Below are 27,005 nucleotides of genomic sequence, written 5' to 3'. Positions count from 1 at the left end.
AACAGTGGCTCAGTGCTGCCTCAGAGCACCAGGGACCCAGGTTCAATTCCAGCCTCAGGCGACTGTGTGGAGTTTGCACGTTCTCCCCGTTTCTGCATGGTTTTCCTCCGGGTGCTCCTGTTTCCTCCCACAGTCCAAAGATGTGCAGGCTAGGTGGACTGGCTATGCTAAATTGCCCATAATGTCCAGAGATTAGCCATTGGAAATACAGGGATAGGGTAAGGGGTGGGAGGACTGGGTGGGATGCTGTTTGGAGGGGCGGTGTGGACTTGTGGGGGGTGAACGGTCTGCTTTCACACTATAGGGATTCTTTGATTCTATGAAGAGATACCCATGTCGCCGTGAATGTGGATTCACATTAAGACCAGACTGAGCAAGACTGGTCGATTACCTCCCCAGAGATGAAACAAGTGGGTTTTAGGACAATCCTGTGGTTTCATTGTTATAATGAATGGGTTAAGCTTCTTGTTTCAAATTTATTAATGAATTTAATTTAAACTCCCCCGTTGCTGCAGAGGGATTTGAACTCGTGTCCCGGAAGGATGGGTCCAGGCTTCAGGCTTGCCAAAATTGCCACAACGCTAAAGATTAATAGTGGGAGAAAATGGGCTGGACACCTGCCTCAGTGTCTCTCCTGCAACTGGTTGAGGAGTGGATGGGGAAAAAAGAAAGATGCCTCAATGCAAAAAGAAAGCCTTAAGGCTGTTCACCGAGAACTACTTAGCCAAGAGTGGACACCAAACTAAGGAAGAAAATGTCAAATGAAAGTGTTGACTGAAGTCTTGCTCAAAGCAATGGGTATGAAGAGACTCAAAGGGAAAAAAAGAGAAAAGCAGAAAGGTTTAACTTGGCTAAAATAGGCTCCATAGTTGAACAGACTGCCTGGTAAATACAAGCAATCGATTAGACAGAACATTATGCTGTGACCAGTGACTTTGGGAGATGAAGGTGTGAACTGGGAAATGATTGGATAACCCTCCTAATCCCAAAATGTCTAGAGATGAGGAGTTTTGTTTCTAATAAAAGCTTTAAGGTGGTAGCTTTGGCATCAAGTGGGAATTCTATTGGTTTCAGGAGCCCGGCACATGTTTGCTCAATTGGCTGTGCGTCAACAATGTGTTGGAGCCAAGTTTCTCATTGGCAGCCAAATTCCTTTAGAGCTCTCCTTCGCTTGAGTGCGAGTCAAACACGCATTGACAAGTTTTATCATTACAAGTGTTATCATTCACAGCTTCACCGACTTGTAAACACAGGCGCTACCCTGCAGCAAGACACACGAGCCATGCTGCGTCAGATTCAGACTGACCGCTTAAGAGTCATAGTGGTGTACAGCTTCAGTCCAACTCGTCCTTGCTGACCAGATGTCCTAAATTAATCTAGTTCAATTTGCCAGCATTTGGCCCATATCCCTCTAAACCCATTTGCCTTTTAAATGCTGTAATTGTACAAGCCTCCATCACCTCCTCTGGCGGCTCATTCCATGCACGCACCACCCTCTGCGTGAAATAGTTGCCCCTTAGGTCCCTTTTAAATCCTTCCCCTCTCACTTTGAACCTATGCCCTCTAGTTTTGGACTCCCCTACCCTGGGAAAAAGACCCTGGCTATTCACCCTATCTGTGCTCCTCATGATTTTATAAACTTTAAAAGGTCACCACTCAGCCTCCAGCGTTCGAGGGAAAATAGCCTCAGCCCATTCAGCCTCCGCTATAGCTCAAACCCTCCAGCCCCAGCAACATCCTCGTAAATCTTTTCTGCACCCTTTCAAGTTTCACAGCATCTTTCTGATAACAGGGAGATCAGAATTGAAAGTAGCCTAACCAGTATCCTGTACGGCTGCAACATGACTTCCCAACTCCTGTACTCAATGCACTGACTAACAAAGGCAAGTGTACCAAACACTTCAAACATACCAAACACCTTCTTCACCAACCTGTCCTTGTTATCTGGTTCGTGCTCAACAACAGCCTGCTCTGAGACACATACAGCTGCATGTTCAAAGCCAGAGTGAATTTCTGCCCGTTTTCACACTGTGAAGCAGTGGAAGGAAATTCTGTGCTGATTAACAGTTAGGGACAGAGCCATTAACAATGTTTTCATATCTGCCCTTAGACTATAGTACGAAACAGTGGAAAGATTTGATCATTAATAGTCTGCCACACATTGACAAGCATGTTCATTCCATGGCCATAACTGTTGTACTGCATAGGTTCTTTCGGGGCTTATATGGTCTAGCGTGGGTGAAGGTAGCTATCTTCTGGCATAACGAGGAGAATCTTGTGCAAGAAATGAAGTGTTTGCATCTCTGCAACTACTTACAGGTTATAAGAATAAGCCCTACATTACAACTGTTGGGAGAACCTAGTCATTGATCTGTCTCCCACAAGACATTGTCTGTCTCCTCTCATAGAAACTTATAAAATTCTAACAGGACAAGACAGCATAAATGCAGGAAGGATGTTCCTGGTGACCAGAACCAGTGTCAAAGTCTAAGGGTATGGGGTGGGTTATTTAGGACTGAGTCAAGGAGAAATTTCTTCAGAGTGGTGAGGCTGGGGTTGCTATGCCACAGAAAGAGGTTGAGTCCAAAACACTGAACGTTTTCAAGAAGGATTTAGATAAAGTTCTTACGGCGAAAGAGATCAAAGGGTATTAGGAGAAAGTGGGAACATTGGATGGATGATCAGCCATGACCATATTGAATGGTGGAACAGGCTCAAAGGGCCGAATGGTCTACTTCTGCTCCTAATTTCTGTTTCTATGAGATCCTACTTTACTCCCCTCTGACAAAAACCCTAAGACATCATCGTAGTGGGTGATGCTAATTGCATTCAATAAAGTATGAACCCTCTCAGCTCCTTCCAGACCCGTATTCAGCAACGACTATTTTTATACCAGCTGCTAGTGCAGTTCAACAGTATGTGCTGGAACGGTGAGGGCAGGCCCGAGACATTGAATGGTCTCTTCCAGTTGTGAACATTGCAAACATGTCAGTCAGGATTGAGGGGGATGTTCATAACAAGCAATGGTGCAATGTTTACCAAGTCAGTTTCCAAAGGTATCCCGTCTGCAACAGTCTATCTGCATTCCTCTGGGGCACCCTGAGTATGATTGCCACATTTGAGCCAAAGTGTGGGTGGTTTTGACACTCGAGCAAGATGATCGATTGATTCATTTTATTTGTTGATTTACTTATTGTCGCGCGTATCTTGTTACAAAATACAGTGAGAAGTGTTGTGAGGCATCACCCCTCTCCAGCACCATGTTAAAATGCAGAAAAATAAACCGAAACATAAAATTTAAAGGCAGGGAAATGAAGAAATAAGGAAAGTGTCCAACTTTACGGCCCTGCCTGTAAAGTGCTGTGCCACGGGCTCTGGGCTTTGCCGCTGGAACAAAAGTCACCCCTTTGAGTTGGGGGCCATCTCACCTCCACCGATGCCCTCGCCATCATGAGTCCTCACTGGACCTCGCCATCACAGATGCCACCCATGCAGCCGGGTACCACACTGATCCAAACTCCACCCTGCCACCTCCATGTGTCCGCTTCGGGCCCACCTCGCCACTGCTGATGCCGCCTGGTCTCATATTGGGCCGAAACCTGCCCCACGCCTCCCCCTGCGAATCGCTGCTGGTGAACCCGAACCCGTCCACGCAGTAGCGGCCATGAATCAGCACTGGGACCGTCTCAACATGGCAGGAGTGCGAGTCCTTGCCAGGCCTACTCTAGCCCAGGCTGCTGGCCCCATTCGGCTGCCAGGGGGTCCCACTGACCGCCACTGATGCGCTCGCCATGACCGAGCGCTTCGCCAAGAGGTTAACTAAAATAAAATAGAAGGGAGAGGAGAGAGAGAAAAAGAAAGAAATGGAAACAAAAGCGGATGGAGCGAATGAGCCCCAGGCTCAGAAGCCCTACCCCACCACCATCTTACCAGAAGACTAAGAAACAGAGTTGACTGACATTGGCTCCCACTCCAAGGATGCTTCAACTTTAAATTTCTTAGCCTTGAGTTGAAGTCCCATCGTGACCTGGCTCCTTGCTTATCTCTGCCCTTCCCAAAGTGGGGATCGGGGCTGCAGCTGCAAGTTGACATTTTTGAACCACGGCAGCAAAGCTGCTGTGACTGATTCATAACGTTCGCACTCCCATCCTCCACCACACAAGCCCTCCACTTCTCTCTTGCTGACACCGTGGTCAATTTAGCACCACCTGACATCCACATCTTCAGGCTGTGGGAAGAAACCCGCACAAACATGGAGAGAACGTGCAAACTCCGCACCGACAGTATCCTGAGGGTGGAATTGAACCTGAGTCCCTGGCGCGGTGAGGCAGCAGTGCTAACCACTAAGCCACCAATTTCTATTGTTCTACCATCTACTACTCTGGGCCTTTGGTCTGCATCTGAGTCCAAAGGTCGAGGGATCGACTATTGCTCAAGAAAATCCCGTCAAGTGGAGACTGGCACTGTGGCTGTAGAGTACGTGTCGGTATCGCAGATTATTTGAATGTGGTGGGTGCGTCTGGCACATAAAACCATTGGATGGCCACAAGTATTAAACTCAGATTGACCTCAGAATGTAATAGTTACTGTACCACAAGGCCTTAAAGGGCCATGCCAGGTTATGCTCCACTTGTTTGATGGCAGCGAAACACATTATGTATGCAAAAAAGCAAATGGAATTTTGTCTGCCATTGCTCGAGGGATGGAGGTTAAAAACAGGGAGGCTATGCTGCAGCTGTATAGGGTCCTGGTGAGGCCACACCTGGAGTACTGTGTGCAGTTTTGGTCTCCTTACATGAGAAAGGATATACTAGCACTGGAGGGGGTGCAGAGGAGATTCACTCGGTTGATTCCAGAGTTGAGAGGTTTGGATTATGAGGACAGACTGAGTGGACTGGGATTATACTCATTGGAATTCAGAAGAATGAGGGGAGATCTTATAGAAACATATAAGATTATGAAGGGAATAGATAAGGTGGAGGCAGGGAGGTTGTTTCCACTAGCAGGTGAAACTAGGACTAGAGGGCATCGCCTCAAAATGAAGGAAAGCAGATGTAGGACTGCAGTCAGGAGGAACTTCTTCACCCAAAGGGTTGTGAATCTGTGGAATTCCCTGCCCAGTGAAGCGGTTGAAGCTACCTCGCTGAATGTTTTTAAGGCAAGGCTCGATAAATTTTTGAACAGTAAAGGAATTAAGGGTTATGGTGAGCGGGCGGGTAAGTGGAGCTGAGTCTCAAAAAGATCAGCCATGATCTTATTAAATGGCGGGACAGGCTCGAGGGGCCGAATGGCCTACTCCTGCTCCTAGATCTTATGTTCTTATGTATTAGAGTAAGCTGAAATAGCAACCCTGTATCCTCTGTGTTACCAAGACTACTTACTCCCACTCTATAACATTGCCCATCTATGCCACTGCCTCAGGTCATTTTTCAAAATATACTCGTGGCATGTGGGCTGGGTTAGCATTTACTACCCGTCCCTAATCGCCCCTAAGAAGGTGGTGGTGAGCTGCCTTCTTGAACTGCTGCAGTCCACATGCTGTAGGTTGACCCACAATGCCCTTAGAGAGGGAATTGCAGAATTTTGACTCAGCGACAGTGAAGGAACGGCAATATATTTCCAAGTCAGGATGGTGGTGGCTTGGAGAAGAACTTGCAGGTGGTGGTGTTCCCATTTTAATGCTGCCCCTTGTCCTTCTAGATGGAAATAATCATGTGTTTGGATGGTGCTGTCTAAGGAGACGGTGAATTTTACAAACCCACATTAAGTCTGTCATCCATCGCTAAAACTCTTATGCACGTCCTTGTCACCTCCGTGCTCAACTATTTCAGCTAGTGCTCTCATTTTACACCCTTCTCAAACACACCTACTCATGACTGAAATGTACTGTAACCATTGAAGTCTTGGTGCTCCTCCAATTCTGGTCTCTCACATACCCCTGATTTCCTTCATCGCTGTATTGGTGAGGCCAATGCCATCAACATTTTAGTTCTAGAATTACTGCCCTCATTACCTCTGCCTCAATGCTTCTCTGTCCATCTTTAGGATGCTCAGTAACTTCATAGAGTCCCTACAGTGTGGCAACGGGCCTTTCGGCTGATCAAGTCCACACCAACCCTCAGAGCATCCCACCCAGACCCATCCCCCTATAACCCACTTAATCTACACATCCCTGAACACTACAGGCAATTTCCCCTGGCCAATCCACCTGAGCTACACATCTTTGGAGTGTGGGATGGAACTGGAGCACCCGGAGGAAACCCACGCACACACGTGGAGAATGTGCAAACTCCACACAGGGTGGAATCGAACCCGGGTTCCTGGCACTGTGAGGCAGCAGTGCTAACCACTGAGTCACTGTGCCGCCCCAAAACTTACCCCTTTGACCTCAAGCTGTCTTCACATCCGCCTGTGGTGCCTGTTCTCAAATTATGCATTCCTGTGAAGCAGCTTGGGATCTTTCACTGCATTAAAGGTGCTACATAAATGCAAGGGGTTGTATCTAAAGTGAGGAATGTCAGAGGACAGCCACTGACGTATGGCTAATAGGTTGGTCACAAGGTTGATAGCACACCAATAGTTGTGCGAAGACATCTAGCAGTTTCACCAGACCTGAGGGGGCTCCCTGCGTGATCTGACTTTATTTTTGTGGTTTCTGAGTGTGGGATGGGTTCAGCTGTGTTTATGGTGATATTAGTCACTTTTAATTGAGGGTTAATTGCTAGTCAGTATCAAATTTGCAGATTAGCAGCCGAGCTGACAGACAGCTGGAAAGTACAGCTACAGTAAATGACTTTAACGTTGTTCTTGCTGCCAAACTCTGGAAGGAGCGTAAACATACATGTTGCAATAACACCTTGCTGTGGTAGGGCAGGGCTGTCAAAGACACTTCAAATAGTCACTAAAGGCAGCAACAGGGATTAATAAGACCTTAAGAAAAACAAACAGCATCAGTGTTTATTTCGCATAAATGGAGAAATTATGCCTAGAATCTTGATTACATCACACTCGGAATACCGTGCACTGTTCTAGACTATATGTTATATTGATGGGATAATGACTGACTGAGAGGTTATAATGGTCAGATAAGACCTGAATGGACAACGGCCTAGAATAGAGTTCAATACAATTTAATGGAGTTCAATTATAATTACAATGGAGTTCAATAGATCAATATTCAATGTCAAGTTGCTTCCATTGATGGGAGAATACAAACTAAGGGTAATAGGTATAAGATAAATCAGAACCGAACCCAGGAGAAATGGTGAGGGAATCAGCAAGAGAGAAAAACATACTTGGCCTCATCTGCCTGCCATAGATGGATCTGACCATGACAGTATTGGTAAGAGTGACAACCGCTCAGTCCCTGTGGAGACAAAGACCTGCCTTCACATTGAGAATACCCTCCATTGTGTTGCGTGGAGCTATCACTGTGCTAAATGGGACAGACTTCGAACAGATGTCGCAACTCAAGACTGGACATCCATGAGGTGCTATGGGGCATCAACAGCAGCAGAATTGTATTCCAGCACAATCTGCAACCTCATGGCCCAGTATAACAATTACCTTTGAGCCAGGGGATCAACCCTGGTTCAATGGAGAGTGCAGGAGGGCATGCCAGGAGCAGCACCAGGCAGACCTGAAGATGAGGCGTCGACCTGGTGAAGCCACCAAACAGGACCACTTTTGTGCCAAACAGCATAAGCAGCAAGCAATAGACAGAGTTAAGTGATTCCACAACTAACACACCAGATCTAAGCTCTGCAGTCCTGCAACATCCAGCCATGAATAGCGGTGGACAATTAACAAGTTTCAAGGTGTGGCTTGGGGAGAATGTCAGTAGACTGGCTAACTTAAACTTGGGCGGCACTGTGGCTCAGTGGTTAGCACTGCTGCCTCACAGCACCAGGGACCTGGGTTCGATTCCAGACTTGGGTGACTATCTGTGTGGAGTTTGCACATTCTCCCCCGTGTCTGCGTGGGTTTCATCCCACAGTCCAAAGATGTGCAGGGTAGGTAGATTGGTCATGCTAATAGTGCCCAGGGATGTTTAGGTTAGGTGGGTTAGACATGGGAAATTAGGGGCAGGATAATGGGGCTGGTTGGGATGCTCTTCGGAGGGGTGGTGTGGACTTGTTGGGCCGAATGTCCTGTCCCCACACTGTAGGGATTCTATGATCTATGATCATTGGAGGAGGAGATTCCTCAAATACCCCCATCCTCAATGATGGAAGAGCACAGCACATGCAGTGCAAAAGATAAGGCTGAAGCATTCGCAGCCATCTTCAGCCAGAAGTGCCGAGTGGATGATCCATCTCGGCCTCTTCCAGTGGTCCCCAGCATTACAGATACCAGTCTTCAGCCAATTCAATTCACTCCACGTGATATCAAGAAACGGTTGGAGACACCGGATACTGCAAAGGCTACCGGCCCTGACAACATTCCGGCAATAGTACTGAAGACTTGTGCTCCAGAACTTGCTGCCTCCCTTAGCCAAGCTGTTCCAGTACAGTTACAACACTGATGTCTACCTGACAATGTGGAAAATTGCCCAGGTATGTCCTGTGCACAAAAATCAAATCTAATTTGGCCAATTACCGCCCCATGAGTCTCCTCTCGATCATCAGTAAAGTGATGGAAGGTGTCATCAACAGCGCTATCAAGCAGCACCTGCTCAGCAATAACCTGCTCAGTGATGCCCAGTTTGGGTTCTGCCAGGGCCACCCAGCTCCTGACCTCATTACAGCCTTGGTTCAAACATCTCCAAAAGAGCTGAATTCCAGAGGCGAGATGAGAGTGACAGCCCTTGACCTCAGGGCCACATTCGACCGAGTGTGGCATCAAAAGGGCTCGAGCAAAATTGGAGTCAGTGGTAATCAGGGAGAAAACTCTGCACTGGTTGGAGTCATATATATGGCACATAGAAAGATGGTTGTCGTTATGTGATGTCAGTCACCTCAGCTCCAGAACATCTTGCAGGAGTCCCTCACGATAGTGTCCTAGGCCCAACCCTCTTCAACTGCTTCACAAATAACTTTCCCTCCATCATAAGGTCAGAAATGACAATGCTCGCTGATGCACAATGTTCAATATCATTTTGCAACTCCTCAGATACTGAAACATTTAAATGCAGCAAGATCTGGACAACATCCAAGTTTGGGCTGAAAAGTAACAAGTAACATTCACACCATACAAACACCAATCAATGGCCATCTCAGCCAATGGCACTACTATTACTGAATTCCCCACTATTAGCATCCTGGGGATTACCATTGAACAGAAACTGAGCAGGAACAGTCATACAAATACAGTGGCTACAAGAGCATGTCTGATTCACTAGGAATCCTTAAGTGGTATTCACCTCCTGACTCCCCAAAGCCTGTCCACCATCTACAATGCACAAGTCAGGAGTACGATGGAATACTCCCCAATTGCCTGGATGAGTGCAGCCCCAACAACACTCAAGAAGCTGGAAACCATACAGGACAAAGCTTGATTAGCACTACATCCACTCCCTCCATCACTGATGCTCAGTAGCAGCAGTGTGTACTATCTACAGGAGGCTCTGCAGAAATTCACCAAAGATCCTTAGCATCTTCCAAAACCATGACAACTTCCATCCTGAAGGACAAGTATAGCAGATATATGGGAACACCACAATGAGAGCAAGTTCCCCTCCAAGCCACTGACTATCTTTACTTTATTCATTTACGGGATGAGGGCGTCGCTGGCTAGACAGAATTTATTGCCCATCCCTAATTGCCCAGAGGGCAGTTAAGAGTCAACAACATTGCTGTGGGTCTGGAGTCACATGTAGGCCAGACCAGATAAGGATGGCAGTTTCCTTCCCTAAAGGATATTAGTGAACCAGATGGGTTTTTCTGACAATTGACAACGGATTCATGGTCATCATTAGACCCTTAATTCCAGATATTTATTGCATTCAAATTCCACCATCTGCCGTGGTGGAATTCAAACCCGGGTCCCCAGAAAATTATCTGGGTCTCTGGATTAACACTCCAATGATAATACCACTAGGCCATTGCAGCTGGGAAATACTTGCCACTCCTTCAGGGTCATCAGGTCAAAATCCTGCACCTCCCTCCCTAATAGCTTAAGGTCTACCTACAGCACATAGACTGCAGTGGTTCAAAAAGGCAGCTCACCACCATCATCTAAAGGGCAACTAGGGATGGGCAGTAAATGCTGACCCAGTCTTTATCAGAAAAATTCCATAAGCAAGTAAAATTAAGTGGAACATAAACATCTATATGGAACCACTGTGCTGAAGACCTGCTTCTATGCTGCACATTCCATCTAAATCTATACAATGGCCAAAACCCACCTCTGAAATCCACTTTGAGCTTCACATTGGCTCAGTGTGGAGCTGACATATGTAGACGATGCATTTCGTATGTTCTGGTCCTGGCTTGTGTCTGTTAGTTGTAGGAGAGCTACAACAGGTCGTTAAGGAAAGCCAGTAAATCTTGCCCATGACACATTTTTGTCTGACTCAAACTGTGTACCCCAAAGTGTAGCTCCAGTATGACCAACACATTCATTTTTGAGTATTGCTGTTTTTTGACTTGGTTTTGCCCTCTGGGATACCGTGGGTTGAATTGTACAGGGGAGGGCTGGGTATTGCTCTCCTCACCCTGGTTGAATAGTTTAATAGGAGCTGATTCACAGTGATAAGATGCTGTGGACAGCCTTTACAAGATAATAGTGGGACTCCTGCTTCTCGGGGAAAGGGAGTCCCATTCTTGAGCTCAGCAACTAGGCCATCTCTGCAGTACTGGAACCCAGAGCTGACCACAGCTGGGACTACTAGCCATCCCAAGGAGTTGGCAACATGCCCATCAAACCAGAGCAGTAACTCTGGTGTTCCTGATCAGGCAGGGCTACACGGTGAGGGGGCTAGGAGGTTGGACGTTGGAGGCTGCATGGGGATGTCACAAAAGTGGCATATCATCTCGGGGTGTAATTCACCCTTCAGAAAGAGGGACTGCCCACAATGCCTGACATTTCACCTGACGTGGTAATGCCTTGGGCTTGCCTTTACCACCTACTATTCGACTGAGTGTGGTATCAAGGAGCCATAGCAAAACTGGAGTCAATGGGAATCAGGGGGCAAACTCTGTGCTGGTTGGAGTCATACCTGGCACATAGGAAGATGGTCGTGGTTGTTGGAGTTCAGTCATCTCAGCTCCAGGACAATTCTGCAGGAGTTCCTCAGGGCAGTGCCTGGGCCCAACCTTCTTCAGTTCCTTCATCAATGACCTTCCCTCCATCATAAGGTCAGAAGTGGGGATGTTCGCTGATGATTGCACAATGTTCAGCACCATTCGTGACTCCTCAGATACTAACCACTAGTATTACTGCAACTGAGGATAAAATAGGCCACTAACTTGGGCCAAAATGTATGCCTTTAGGGGAGACAGTGGTAAAGTAGTAATGTCACTTGGTTCATCATCTAGAACCTCAGGCTAATGATCTGGGGCCAGTAGCCAATGGTGAAATTTACATTCAATGTAAATCTAGAATTAAAAGAAAGCTGATCTAGTGGTGACAAGCAACCATTGTCAATTGTTGTAAATAACCAGCTGATTCACTGATGCCCTTTAGGGAAGGAAATCTGCCTATACACGACTCTGGATCCATGGCATTGTTAATCTTAACCTCACTCTAAAACATCCTTAGCGTGCCGTTCAGGTCAAGGGGCAATTAGCAACTGTAATAAATGCTGGCCCAACTAGCAACACACATAAACAAATAAAGGAAAATGTCTGACCAGCCTCTGTAGGGTCAGGACAGGTCAGAAGTGGCCAGGAAGATGGTGGACCAGTCATCATCCTAGTTTAAAATTCTTCCCCTGTCCTGGGAAGAGAGGGACCTGGTGTCAGCTATGACTGACTAGATAACATTCTAACCAGTCCCTGTCTGGATAAATGAGCATATCATTTAAACAGTCACTTCAGTATGGAACGTGGAAAGAACAATGCTTGTAAAAGTTGAATCAAGACCTTACTGGAGACAGATTTGTCCTGTGGTATTGGTGAGAGCAGGCAAAAATGAGATCGGATTGACTTGAGCAGAGAGTTGAGGGGGGGAAAAGGCCAGAAACTTTTTTTTGTGGGTGTTGAGGGGGTGGGTGAGGATGATCTGTACAGGAGCAGGAGTTTGGAGAGATGGCGCTGTACTTCCCCATTTGAACTGTCGCATTAAACAGGCCCCGGTTCCAATGTAGGACATGACTCGGATAAATTGAAGGCTTATGAGACAAGGATTTTTGCAGGACCAGGGACAGGAAGACTGCTCATAACAGTGGGGTCCCATTTAAACCAATTGGTGCAGCCTATCACCCAATCAGACTGGCCGCCTGGATGAGACACAGCAGTTAGAATTTACTGGCAAGAGACCAAACCTGATAATGTGGAGGCTGAAGGAGGAAGCTGAACGGTTTACAAAGCAGTCAGCAAGGCTGGGAAAGAGGAAGCCTCCAGGAATGCTGTGTGACCCAACTGTCCAGGATTATTTTGACGGTTGGACTTATTTCCAGGACAACCTGTGGAAAATCCGAGCCCGCGAGTCTCCAATTTGTTTGTTTTACAAGCACGAGCTATTGGCCAGCCTGGGTAGTTATGGTAACCGTCACCTTCCATCTCGCTCCCTTCTAGATGGTCACCATCTTGCTTTTGTTCTTATGGTCCACCCTTATCACTCCCATGGTCAAAGTGTCCCTTTCTTCATTTCATAGCAGTTGGTCACCCTTGAGATTTGGAGAAGCAAGTGTCAGATCTTGATGGCCTGAAGGCCAAACCTGTTGAGCTCAAGGTGTTTCAACAGCACTCTTGGTAATTCTTGCACACAAGAAGCTTAAAAGCAAGTAATGATATATACCAGGATGTTGCCAGGCATGGAGGATTTGAGTTATAAGGAGAAGCTGGGACTTTTTTCCCTGGAGCGTAGGAGGTTGAAGGATGACCTCATAGAGGTTTACAAAATCATGAAGGGCGTAGATAAGGTGAACGGCAGATATATTTTCCCTAGGGTGGGGTATTTCAACTCTTGGGGGCATATCTTTAAAGAGAGGAGAGAGATTTTATAAAAGGCACGAGGGCCAATTTTTTACACAGAGAGTGATTCATGAGTAGAATGAACTTCTAGAGGAAATGGTGGATGCGAGTACAGTCACAATGTTTAAAAGGCATTTGGATAAGTACATGAATAAGAAATGTTTGGAGAGTTATGAGCCAAGCGCAGGCAGGTGGGACTAGTTTAGTTTGGGATTATGGTCAGCATGGACTGGTTGGACCAAAGGGTCTGTTTCCATGCTGTATGACTCTATGACGTGGGTCTCTTTTAGCCTATTATGCCCCAACAATTCTTTTTTTCTGTTGCTCAGCAACAGGCAGTCTGTAACTTATGAGAATAAACAGGCACCCTCTTGCTTTTATCAGGAGCCCTAACCCAGGCCGCTATAAGTACTAAAGAAAAATGAGGAACACATGGGGTCATGTGATTCCAGTTTTCTGATCCCCGCTGCTGGCGTATTGGGAGTTAAAATCCAGGCTAGTGTGTCTGAGGTGTGTTGAAATGAGATATCCCTGAGAATAAGACTTAAAACCACTTTCTCAAGGTCAGTCTCAGTGGGTGGGTTAATGTAGCAAAGTCCTCTGCATGGAAAAATGCTACAACCACAAAACAAAAACAAGTCATCTTCAAAGAGAAACCAAATGATCTCCATAGTCTTTGAATCTCAGACCAAATAGGACTACAAAGAGATTCGGGGATGCCAAGTGGATTGGATCATTGACCCCCTTATACCTCATCAAAGTGGTCCACAGTTTTATCTTTGCCCAATGATGACAGATTTCTCAGATGAGGGCAGAGTTGCCAACTCTGGTTTGGATGTATTCCTGAATGTTGGATCATGTGACCTTTCAGTCAAGCAGCCAGTTTATTTTCCCTCCATCTCCTGTAGCTTATGAGCTAATGAATTTAAATGTTCAAAGAAAACGAAAGAGAAAGCACGTTCTTTTCCACTTCCCCAGTGACTTATCTCCAGGATTTTTCTCCCTGGGCTTTGCTTGCCGTGTCCTGGAGATTAATCTACGAGTCCAGAATATTTCTAGAGGGCTAGCAACCCGAACTTGGGAAGGAAAGGGTAGGCATATGAGGGAGATTGGATTCTAAAAATATGCAGATAGAACAAATAAGGTGGAATGGAAGGAGGTCTGCTGGGGTGAATGGCCTGTCTGTGTGTCACAAATCCTATGTCATCCGTTGCAAAACACAATAAAACATTATGAACTGGGAAAAATATTTTTTGTCAACTCCATGACAGATGCTGATCTGGAATTTGATGCTCTCCTATTGCAATTATTTTCCAGATGCTTGTACTTTTTGCTGGTCGCAGATAGAATGCTGTAAGCTTAAAGCCGAGAATCAACTCGCGTGTGTAAAAGATCCCACAATGTTTCACGGGAATATGAAACTGGACACTGAACCACAGAAGGAGACATCATAGTAGCCGAACAAGGCAGTAGCGGCTCAGGAAAATCTTAAAGGAGGATAGAGTCATGTAGACAGTCAGATGTGCTTGCTAAGAGCAAATCCCAAAGGATCGGGCCCAGACAGCTAATGGCAATGTCACAGTGAAGGGAATCAGGAAGGAATGAAGAAATGGAGGAATCTGAACACAAGGATGAGAAATCAAAAAGTCAGTGTGCTGCTGGATTGGGAACCTGGGTAAATCAACGAGTAGAGGGTTGATGGATGGATGAAGCTTGGGGCGAACTGGGAGATGAGCAGCAGAGTTCAGGATGAGTTCATCTTTGCTGGGGGTGGAAGTCAGGAGATCAGCCAGGAGAGCATGTGAATATTAAGGGGCGATGATGGTCTCACATAATTATTGCTGGACTAGTAATGTTCTGGGAACATAAGTTCAAATCCTACCATGGCAAAGATGGAACTTGAATTCAATAAAAATAAATCTGGAATTAAGGGTCTAATGATGACCATGAGTCCATTGTTGATTGCCAGGAAAAACCCCATCTGGTTCAGAATTGCCCTTTGGGGAAGGAAACTACCATCCTTACCTGATCAGACCTACATGTGACTCCATACCCACAGCAATTAGGGATGGGCTACGAATGCTAGCCTGGCCAATGATGCCCTCATCCTTTGAATGACTATGAAAAAAAAATCTGAACCCTGACTTATAATCTGCCTGTGCATTAATAATGGAGCCTTTTTTTTATTCACTCACGGGATGAGGGCACCGCTACCTAGACCAGCATTTATTGCCCATCCCTAATTACCGAGAGGGCAGTTCAGATTCAACCACATTGCTGTGGGTCTGGAGTCACATGTAGGCCAGACCAGGTAAGGATGGCAGTTTCTTTCCCTAAAGGACATCAGTGAACCAGATGGGTTTTTCCCAAAAATCAGCAATGAATTTGTGGTCATCATTAGACTGATAATTCCAGTTTCTTTTTGTTTTGAATTCAAATTCCACTCCGATATGGCAGGATTCAAACCCAAGTCCCCAGAACACTAGGAGACAGCAAGGACCGCAGTTGATGGAGTCAGAGATAACTCAGTGTGGTGCTGGAGGAACACAGCAGGCCAGGCAGCATCAGAGGGGCAGGGAAGTTGACATTTCGGGTTTCCACCCTTCATCAGGACTGGGAAGGGGAAGGGGAGCTTGCAAATAAGTAGGGGGGTGGGGCTGGGGGTAGGTAGGTGGGATGGTGATAGGTGGATGCAGGTAGAGGATAGTAGAGATTGGTCAGTGGGAAGGATGGGGTGGATAGGCGGGGAGGAAGATGGATAGTTTGTGTCAGGTCAAGGAGGCGGGGATGAGAGGAAGCGTTGGACATGGGATGAGGCCGGGGGATGGTGAGATTTTGAAACTGACGAATTCTATGTTGAGGCCATCGGGATGTAAGCTCTCAAGGCAGAATATGTTGCTCCTCCAGTTTGCATGTGGTGTCATTGTGGCACTGGAGGAGGCCCAGGATGGGCATGTCACCCAGGGAGTAGGAGGGGGAGTGAAAATGGTCAGCAACCAGAAGGTATTGTTGATTATAGCGTACAGAGCACAGATAATTCGCGGAATGGCCATTGAGTCTGCGCTTGCTCTCACTGATGTAGAGGAGACCACATCGGGAACAATGGATACTGTTGATCAGATTGGAGGATGTACAGGTGAATCCCTGTCAGATTTGGAAAGATTGTCTGGGGCCTTGGATACAGGTGAGGGGGCAGGCGTAGCACCTCCTGTGGTTGCAGGGAAAGGTGCCAGGGGTGGTGGGGTTGGTGCGGTGTGTGGAGCGGATAAGGGAGTTGCAGAGTGAGCGGTCCCTATGAAAGGCAGATTGGGGTGGGGAGGGGAATATGGTGGCGGGGTCGGACTGTAGGTAGCAGAAGTGGTGGAGGATGATGTGCTGGATGTGGAGATTGGTGGGGGTGGTATGTGAACATCTCCAGAACATTATCTGCGTGGCTGGGTTAACAGTCCAGCGATAATACCACTAGGCCATCACCTCCTTATGAGTCGAAATGCATCAAAAGTTAGCTGTGAAATAAGCTGGGGCATTACTGAAAACCATTCTAATTTATACAGTATGTAGGATATAATATTCTATCATAGCATATTTAAATTGAGTGTAATCAGGCAAAATTTAACACGGAACTACATAAGGAGATGTTATGACCAATAGCCGGAAGATTGGTCAGAAATAGGTTTTAAGGAACAATCTGGAGGAAATGAGGTAGTTAGGTGGGTTTACCAGTTCAGTTCTAAAAGTTAGGGCCCAGTCTGCCAGGGCTGCTTTGTTGGAGCAATTAGGGACAAGCAATCTAGAAGGATGAGAGGAGGATAGAGATCCCAGAGGGTGGTATGACTGGAGAAGGTTACACTGATTGGGACAGACAAGTATATGAAAGGATTTGAAAGCGTAGATGTGAAAATCAAGCCATTACCAGATCGGGTGCCCATGTATGTCAGTGAGCACAGGGGTGATAGGTGAACAAGACTTGGTTTGAATTGGGAGACGAGCAGTGGAGTTGTTTTTGGAAGCACTAATGTTATTTCGGGAGTGGTTCTAGGCTAACCAGCAGATCACAAGAATATTTGAGTGTTGAGGTAGTTCAACTTTGATTCAGTTAAATCATCTGTGAAGCTGGTTTGGATGAACAAAACAGGAAGAGTGTTATTTTAGGTCCCCAGTTTGTATTACCGTGTTTGCACAGATATGTAGTTTGGCAACAGCACCCAGCAGAGGATAACTAATGACCTAATAAGTGAGTTTTATTTTACTTTGTCTTGGAGTTCTCAACCCTGAGTTAAAATAGCCAAGGTCTCAATCCCTTTTATGCTTGTTTAAAATGAAAAAAAAGTCTGGCAGTTGCATTGCATCTTTCACAACTTCAGGCAATTCCAAAAAGCATTTCACACTCAATGGAGTACATCATGCAGTGTGTTCCAATGTTGGAAACATGGCCATCAATTTATGCACAGCAAGCTCCCAAAACAGCTAGGAGACAATGTGATTTTCTTTTGCTTGATTTTGTCCCAGGACTCAGTACTAGCCAGGACACTGGGAAAGCTTTCTTAAAAATAATACATGGGATAATTTCTTGTGGAGAGAGGGGCACCTAGGTTAACTTATCGGAAAGACACATCCGGCAATGAAGTGCTAACTCACTATTATAACCACAGCCTGGATGATGTGCTCATTTCTCTGAAGTGGGATTTAAGTGCCTGATTATCATTATTTGTAAAAGTATTGCAGATGCTGGAGGTCTGGAATCAAATCAAAAACTGCTGGAGAAACTCAACAGGTCTGGCACCATCTGTGGAGAGAGAAACAGAGTTAATGTTTTGAGTCCAAGTTGACTGCCAAAATTAACTACTCCTTCACAATTAAGTTTTTAATTCATTGACATGATGAGGGCATTGCTGGCTAGACCAGCATTTATTACCCATCCCTAATTGCCCAGAGGCAGCTAAGAGTCAACCACATTGCTCTGAGTCTGAAGTCACATGTAGGCCAGACCAGATAAGGATGGCAGTTTCCTTCCCTAAAGGGCATTAGTGAAACAGAGGCATTTTTCCCCAACAATCAATTCACGGTCATGATTAGACTCTTAATTCCAGATTTATTTTTTCTTGAATTCAAATTCCACCATCTGCCGATTTGAACCTGGGTCCCTAGAGCATTATCTGGGTCTCCAGATTAACACTCCAGCGATAATACCACTCGGCCATCACCTCCTCAGTGCATATCTTCAATTCCTAAGTGGTGTGCAGCAGTACACTTGCAGGACTTTAGAGTGAGTAACTGCCATCAAGAGGGGATTGTCTATGCTATAGCACGAGTGAGATCAGATGGTGGCAGTTTAAGTTATATGATGCATGGAGGATGACTGAAGGAAAGACTGCGGTATAAGGGATGTAGGTCAAGAGGATGAGTAAGGGTGGACATTTGTCTGGCTAAGGGAGGCAGGCTGACTGGAGGAGGAAGAATATTTAGTTGCAGACACCCAGTCTGAGTGATTCTCCCAGCTTGCAGTGATTGAGGGTCCATCCACATTCTCTTTAAGTATGATGACATTCCTGCCCTTCCCTGCTACAGGATTGGTCATGTTCCTCACAAGCGCATATGTCATGCATTGACAGCCTTGTGATTGTACGGGAAAGGCCAACTCACTGCCCCAAGAATGAAATCTATGTTCAGATCCATGTCCACTATTGAACATAGACTGCATAATGGAAGATTTCATCCATTGAATGGGAATGCAATTTATTTATACGTCATGCGCTGGTTGTTTTGACGGACTAGGCATTGACGGCATTCCCTCCACCACCGGACTGGTGCATCATACTGGTGCAGTATCACAGTGTCATGAAAACTGTGTTCATTGCTGTAATTAGAGCTGCATGGTACTAATTGTCCTATCACTATGACACTAAGTATGCTGGAAACTGAAACAATGACGGCTGTAATGACTTGTTGTGGGATTACATAACGTCTGTGCCAGTGTTCTCTGTCTCCCTGCTTGCTAGATGGAGCCTTGCTCAGAGCATGTTTTTAGTTTCAAGATACAGTGCTTCCCAGAAAGGGCTGCTTAAAGGCAACTCAATCATGTTGGATGCTCCTCTATCACTAGGTGCAGAAATAACAGCAGCAACATCCACTTGCATTTATTTGGCACCGTTAACATAGTCAAACATCCCATGAGATTTCACAGTGGAATTCTCGACCAAAGTCAATGCTGCACTGCAGAAGGAGCTATTAAGGCATGTAACCAAAATCTTGCTCAGTCAAAGAGGTCCAGTACAATGAGCATTATTTAGTTTGTTATTCAATTGTTGGATGTCAGTATCACTGGCCAGTTCAGCATTTATTGCCCATTCCTAAACATCCCTTAGAAGGTGGTAGTGAGTCTCCTTTGTGAATTATTGTAGTCCATGTGGTGTAGCTACACTGGCGTGCCAGAATTCATACCCAGTGACAGTGAAGAAACGGCAATGTAGAACAAAGTCAGAAAAGTGACTGCTTTGCAGGGGGTCGTACAGTTGATAAAAGCAAAGTACTGCAGCTACTGGCGATCTGGAATAAAAACAGAAAGTATTGGAGAAACTCAGCTGGTCTGGAGACACTATGTGGAGCGAGAAACATCACTAACTTTTCGAGTCCTTGTCCTTTTAAGTGGTAGAGTTCAAGAGGCATCTTGTTGAGTGTCTACAGTACATTCTGTAGAGGGCATACACTGCTGTGAGTATGTATTGGTGGTAGAGGGAGTGAATGTTGATGGTGTGGATGGGATGCCAATCAAGCGGGCTGCTCTTCCTGGATAGTGTTGAGCTTCTTGAATGTTCTTGCAGTCACACTCATCCAGTCAAGTGTAGAGTATTCCACCACACACCAAACTTTTGCCTTGTAGATAAGCTTTGTGGAGACTGGAGGTGAGTTATTCACATACAAATCCTACCCTTTGACTAGCTCTTCTAGCCATAGTAATTATACTGGCTTATTTAGTTCAGTTCCCGGTCAGTAGTAACCCCCAGATTGTTGATAGTGGGGGATTCAGTGATGTCAAGAGGTAATGGTTAGATTCTCTCTTGTTGGAAATGGTCATTGCCTGGCACTTGTGTGATGCGAATGTTACTTGTCACTTGTCAGTTCAAGCCTGGATATTGTCCAAATCTTGTTCATTTACTGGATGGACAGCTTCAGTACCTGAGGAGTCACAGATGGTGATAAACATTGTGCAATCATCAGCAAACATTTTCACTTTCGAGCTTATGACAGAGGGAAGGTCCTTGATTGAGCAACTGATGGTGGTTGGCCTGGTACACTACCCTGAGGGACTCCTGCAGAGATGTCTCAGGTCTGAGATGCCAAGTACCTTTCTTTCTTGGTGTGACTCCAACCAGCAGAGAGTTTTCTCCCTGATTCCTATTGTCTTCAAATTTGTTCAGAATCCTTGATGCCAAACTCAGTCAAATGTTGCCCTGATGTCAAAGGCAATCTTTATTACTCACCCCATCTGGAATTCAGTTGTTTGGCCATGTTTAGATTCAGACTCCAATGACTTCTGGAGCAATTTGCCCTAACAGAACCTAAAGTGAGAGGCAATGATCATATGTTGCTATGTATCGTCAATGATACCCTCCATCACTTTGCTGATGGCTGGCAGTAGATATATGGGTTGGAAATTGGCAGGATTGGACTTTTCCTTTTATTTGTGGACAGGGAAATCCTGATCAATCTTCTTGTAGCTCAGAAGAATGCCTGTGTTGAAGCAGTACCAAAGCAGTTTACTAAAGGTACAAGAGCATGTCTTCAGAACTCATAGCCTATGATATGTCCAGTGCATATGTGGGATTGAATCAAATTGGCTGAATGCTATTTTCTATGAAGCTGGGGACCATAGGATGAAACTGAGATGAATCATCCACACTACTTTTGGTGCACTTTGGTTCCAGATACTGCAGTCCTCACTCTGTGCTCCCCCATCATTAAGGATGGCATGTTCAAGGAGCTACCTCCTTTTTTTAGTTGTTTAATTGTCTACCACCATTTCTGAACAGTCCTGCCTATAGCATACTCCTTCTGCTGTTTAATATACATGTATTTTCCTGGATTGTGTCTTCTCTATAATAAGCACCACATTTTGAGGTATTTTGGCCCTGCTCCTGACGTGGTCTCCTAGGTTTCTCATTGAACCAGATTTAACCCCTGGCTTGATGGTTTTGGTAGAGTGAGGGATATATGAGGCATGAAGTGAAATGTAATTCTTTTACTGTTGATGGGACACAGCGCCTCATGGATGCCCAGTTTTGAGCTGCTGGATTTTTTCTGAATTTATCCCACTTACCTCACCTGAAAAGAGGAGAGAAAGTGAGAGGGAATTGTCGAAGGAGAGAATTTCAATCTTCTGGATATCTGAATGTACGGCTACAAATGGAGGGTGATGAATATCGGAGATGCCAGAATGGGAGACTTGCAGAGATCTTGGAGGATTGGAGGACTGGATCATGGAGACAGAGGGAGGGGACGCAGTCTTGTGGGGAATTTAAATTAGACGAGTGGGGACAATTGTAGCTTAGAGACTAGTGTGTGATTAGTGAGTGGACTTTGGTGTGAGGTGGGATCACAGAGCTTCAGATGAGCTGATGTTAATGGTGGGTGTGGGGGAGAATGAGAAGTGGTTCAGGGTGAGCCTGTTCAGGTCATCGAAGGGACTTGGTGAATGAGCACTCTAACCTGGACGATGGGCACCACCATCCTGTACTTCCATCAGGACCAAGATCAATAGTGGCACTTTAAAACAAAGCCAGACCAAAGTGGTTTTCATTTCCAGATTCATAAGGCTTGAAGACTGACAACTCCTGGCATGGTGTTCACACACTTGGCTGAAAGCCTCTGGGTGTCTTTTCCCATTTTGTTTCAGCTTCTCACCAGGAACGCCTGAGTCAGGAAAAGAGGGTGTTGCAGGAACAACCAAACTTCTGAGACACTATAAAGATTGCTAAGGCCTCTAGGGTGAAGTGATCAGAATTCTGACCCTGGTTGGATCTTTTCCAGCAGCAGAATCAGAACGTTCCCATGGTTGTTGGAAGTGCTTATGTATGAATGCAAGCCCTTCCTTCTAGCCTTGGAGCACCAGAAAGCCCTTTACAGCCAATGGCATGCTTTTGCACTTTAGTTGTAATGCAAGGAGAGAAAGATTAAGAGACAACACAGTGTGGAGCTGGAGGAACACAGCAGGCCAGGCAGCATCAGAGGAGCAGGAAAGTTGATGTTTTATGTCGGGACCCTTCTTCAGAAATGTGTTCCTCCAGCTCAACACTGTATTGTCTCTGACTCCAGCATCTGCAGTTCTTGCTATCTGAGAGAAAGATTAAGTTGTTCTGTGGAGATAGAATCATTCAGCAAAGAAGGTTCTTTTTGGTCCATTATGCTTGTGGTGGCTCTTTGAATCAGCTGTAAAACTATCCCACTGTCCCATTTATTGCCTTGCAAATTTTTCTTTTTCAAATATACCTGATTCTATTCAATAAATTAAAGTGGAACCCGCTTCAACCACAGTTTCAGGCGCCACATGCTAGATCATAACAACTCTGAAAATATCTCATCTCCCCTCAGGTTCCCTTGCCAACTGCATTAAATTTAGTGACTGATGAAGAATTTACTCCCAGTGAGACAATCGCATGCCCTAACAATCTGAAAGTCTGATTTATCAAAACAAAGATCTGTTCTGTGAAAGCAAACAGCATTTAATCAGTGTGAAGCTGGTCCCTAGTGAGCACACTCCAGATTACTGACAACCCCTTGAGGACATGGTAGAGCAAATGAATGTCCCATTGGAGCACACATTCAATTAGCAGCGGGGGTGTTGCATGTGAAGCACATGCGGGTGTCACTAAGAGATCGAAAAATTTCGTTCCAAACTTTCTCTGACATTTGGGAGAATGCAAGATGTCATCCTGTCTAGAGGATTGGGAAGGAGCTTTCAACAGAAACTAACACCCCCCCACCCTCCAGTCCACCCTTCAACTGAAGAAATTTTCCTCATCATTTAGTACTTTCGTCCCCATCACCTCAACCTATCCTGAGGATGTTGCCTCACACTGCTGTGTGGGCAGCTCTCCGAAACTTGTCCCGATGCATGAATCCAGATTGTGGAGGAAAAGCCTCGGAATTCAGGCAAGGGGATCTGACAGTATGGTTACCCCGTGCCTGTTGAACAGAATGCAAGCAGTAAGTCAGCTTGATTTGAGTCATTTCACAGGTGGCACGGTGGCTCAGTGGTTAGCACTGTGGCCTCACAGGCCAAGGACCTGGGATCAATTCCAGCCTTGGGTGACTGTCTGTGTGGAGTTTGCACACCCTTCCCTGTGTCTACCACAGTCCAAAGATATGTAGGTTAGGGGAATTGGCTGTGCTAAATTGCCCATTGCGTGCAGGGATGTGCAGACTAGGTGGATTAGCCATGGGAAATGCAGGATTACAGGGATAAAGTGGGGTGCTCTTTGGAATGTTGGCATGGAACAAATGACCTGCTTCCACACTGTAGCTATTCTATGATCATTTGAATGATTCCTCCATATGTCAGCCATTGGCTGTGTAAAGAGTAAAAAGTTAATTATACCCTTGCTCTAAGCATAGCTACTGAGCATATGTATAAGGTGGTATGTTTAAAGGGATGTCTGACCATATGGAACTGGGTCCTTAGTCTGTTGGATGTCAGAGGTGTCCCTGCTCCTACCATTTCTTCTGAATCGCCATGTTCAATAAAAACCAGCTAACATTCACTCACGTAACACCTAGATCTGTGCTTATCAGTGGGTGGGGGGGGGGGGGGGGCTAAAATTTGCGAACATTAAATAAAGCTGGTCTTTGCTGCCTCAATCTGTCCTTGTGCCTTTTAAAGGGCATGTGGCTGTGGCCCCCATACAAAAAGTGAATCTGACTTGGGAAGTATTGGTTAGTGTCATAACTTGGGAGACAATGGGCTGCTGGGGATTTTGGACACTGCCCTGTATGCCTTGGTAGAGAAGGTAGAAGTTCGGTGAGATGCTGGTACCAGAGAGGCCCTCAATCCAGACACATGTTGTAAAGGCAGTGAGACCAGGTAGCCAGGGAGACCGATACTCATAGTGCCACAAGAGGTTCAATGCCTGTCCTAATAGCTCTGCACCTAGCTCATTTTATCAGGTAACACTGCTGAAAAGAGACTTGGGACATTTTACGGCATTAAAGCCAAAAGCGAGTGGTTACCATTTACTGTGCATTTGATTGGTGCTTCCCATCCCAAAGCCAATCTGGAATGAGAGGTCACAGCTTTAGGCTAAGAGACAGCAGATTTAGTACAGAGATGAGGAGAATTATTTCTCTCAAAGGGTGTCAGATCTGTTGAATTCACTATCCCTGAGTGCGGCGAATGCTGGGACATTGAATAAATTCAATGGGTTGAAGGATTATGGAGAGTGGGCAGGAGAGTGGAGCTGACGCCAAGGCCATGATCGTATTAAATGGTGGAGAAGGTTTGAGGGGCTGAATGGCCTACTCCTGCTTCTTATCATAGACTCCCTACAGTGTGGAAACAGGCCATTCAACCCATTGAGTCCTACACTGACCCTCTGAAGAGCATCCCACCCAGACGCACCTTATCCCTGTAACCCCACATTTCCCGTGGCTAATTCACCTAGCCTGCACATCCCTGGACACTGTGAGGCAATTTAACATGGCCAATTTCCCTAACCTGCGCAACTTTGGACTGTGGGAGGAAACTGCAGCACCCAGAGGAAACCCATGCAGACACGGGGAGAATGTGCAAACTCCACACAGATAGTTGCTCGCAAACCTGGGTTCCCTGGCACTGTGAGGCAGCAGTGCTAACCACTGAGTCACCGTGCTGCCCCCTTATGTTCACCCATTCCCCACGCCCCCACCCCCAGATCAATATTTCCATCAGGAGGCCATTTCAAATGCACACCTTTCAAATAATGTAAGTGGGAAGAAGTCATTTGAAGTGCGTTTGTTATTCGAATCCACATTAACAAGCAACATGGGGGTGCAAGCAAGGAATACAAAATAGAGAGAAGGCTCCTTGACATGCTGAGTCTTGAAGCAGTGGCTCACCTTTTCACTGCAGCATACGCCCCCTACCCTCAGTCCTGCCCCCTTCCTCTCCCCCAGAGAAATACCCAGAGTGCTCCAGGCCTGAGTGAGAGCGAGCCACCTGGATGTGGTGTGGGTCCAGTTGCCATGGTGACACCGACCCTGACAAAGTGCTTCTTTGTGGTTTGAATGCACCGAGATTATCGAAATGAAAATCTGTCACTGCTAAAACCATGTCTATCAAAAATATAACATGTTCATTCACAATCCCACCTCTGAGTGCGTTTCAAGTCTCACTCCTCCCCAGCTGAGAACCAAATCCGGAGCGATGGTCCCAATGGAATTCTGATACCTGGCATCACCAACGTGGGTTTGGAGTGAGGTGTGGAGATAATGTTTCATCAGGCCAGAGGGTGCTTCGTGGGGACCCAAATCTCCTTCCAAAACCCTGTGGAGCTCATTGCCACAGTGGGCTGTGGAGGCCAAGTCATTGTGTACATTTAAGACAGAGATAGATAGGTCCTTATTTAGTCAGGGGAATCAAGGGAAATGAGGAAAAAGCAGGAGAATGGGGTTGAGAAGCATATCAGCCATGTTTGAGTGGTGGATCAGACTGGATAGACTGATTGGCCTAACTCTGTTCTATGTCTATGGTCACATGGTTTCCCCCATGCACCCACCCTGATAAAGTCTAAGGGTGGAATATCCTTCAATGGCCTTCCCATCACCCACTCCGATGCTACCTAAGGCCTTTAATTGGGTGATTAATGCCCATTTCTGCCCTGTGTCCTGACCAACATTTATCCCGCAACCAACATCACTAAAAGACATTCTGACTGTTGTTGTTTGTTGGAGCTTGCTGTGCACATAGCGGCAGCCATATTTCCTATGTTCAAACAATGAATGTGCTTGGAAAGTCCTTAAGTGGCTGTAAGGTGTTTTTGATGTCCCCAGCTTGTGAAAGGCGCTATATAAATGCAAGTTCTTCCCTCTCTTTTGAAATTAGGTCCAATGGTGAATGAGTTGACAGTGTCTTAAATTTATCAGGAACAACAACATCCTTTTCCAGAAGGTCTCACGTCAATGAAATGTCCAACTGTGCTTCACAAGACTATGATGAAAAGAATGCCAAGTCAAAGAAAGAGTTTACTCACTTACTTGACAAGGAGATTGCTTTTAAAGAGAGTCTTAAAGGATGAGGAAGGAAGTGGAAGGGTTCAAGAAGAGAACATCAAAGCACTGGGGGGAAAGCAAAATGTTCAAGGTATGGCCACCACTGAAAGGGTGAAATATAGGACAGCACAAGATGCCGGAGTCAATGTAGCAAAGAATTTAGGGTTTTCTCCAAAGAGAAATGACTGGACAATTCTTGGATGAAGAGCCGGGCTGTGAGACGTTTTGTGGAGAGGTGGGGATAGTCTAAGAGATTGAAGGTGGGAGTTCCAGATTGAAATAATGACTCTGACACAAAGCGAGAGGGGGATAAATAAATGTTGCAATTAAGGGGCTAGAGAATTTGGAAATAAATACAGGATTTGAAGGTTTGAGGTGTTACAACCATGGACACTATTAAAATCATAGAATCCCTACAGTGTGGAAACAGGCCCTTTGGCCCAACAAGTCCACACCAAACCTCAGAGCATCCCACCCAGACTCAGCCTCCTATAACCCACCTAATCTACACCTCCCTGAACACTATGGGCAATTTAGCATGGCCAATCCACCTAACCTGCACATCTTTGGAAGGAAACTGGAGCACACCCAGGCAGAATGTGTAAACTCCACAAAGACAGTTGCCTGAGGGTGGAATTGAACCTGGGTCCCTGGTGCTGTGAAGCAGCAGTGCTAGCCACTGTGCCACCA

This window comes from Rhincodon typus, chromosome 8 (assembly GCF_021869965.1).
Source record: "Rhincodon typus isolate 14 chromosome 8, sRhiTyp1.1, whole genome shotgun sequence".
In the NCBI taxonomy this organism is placed as follows: domain Eukaryota; kingdom Metazoa; phylum Chordata; class Chondrichthyes; order Orectolobiformes; family Rhincodontidae; genus Rhincodon; species Rhincodon typus.
The sequence above is the reverse complement of the archived record's forward strand: the minus strand, read 5'-3'. Positions refer to the sequence as shown.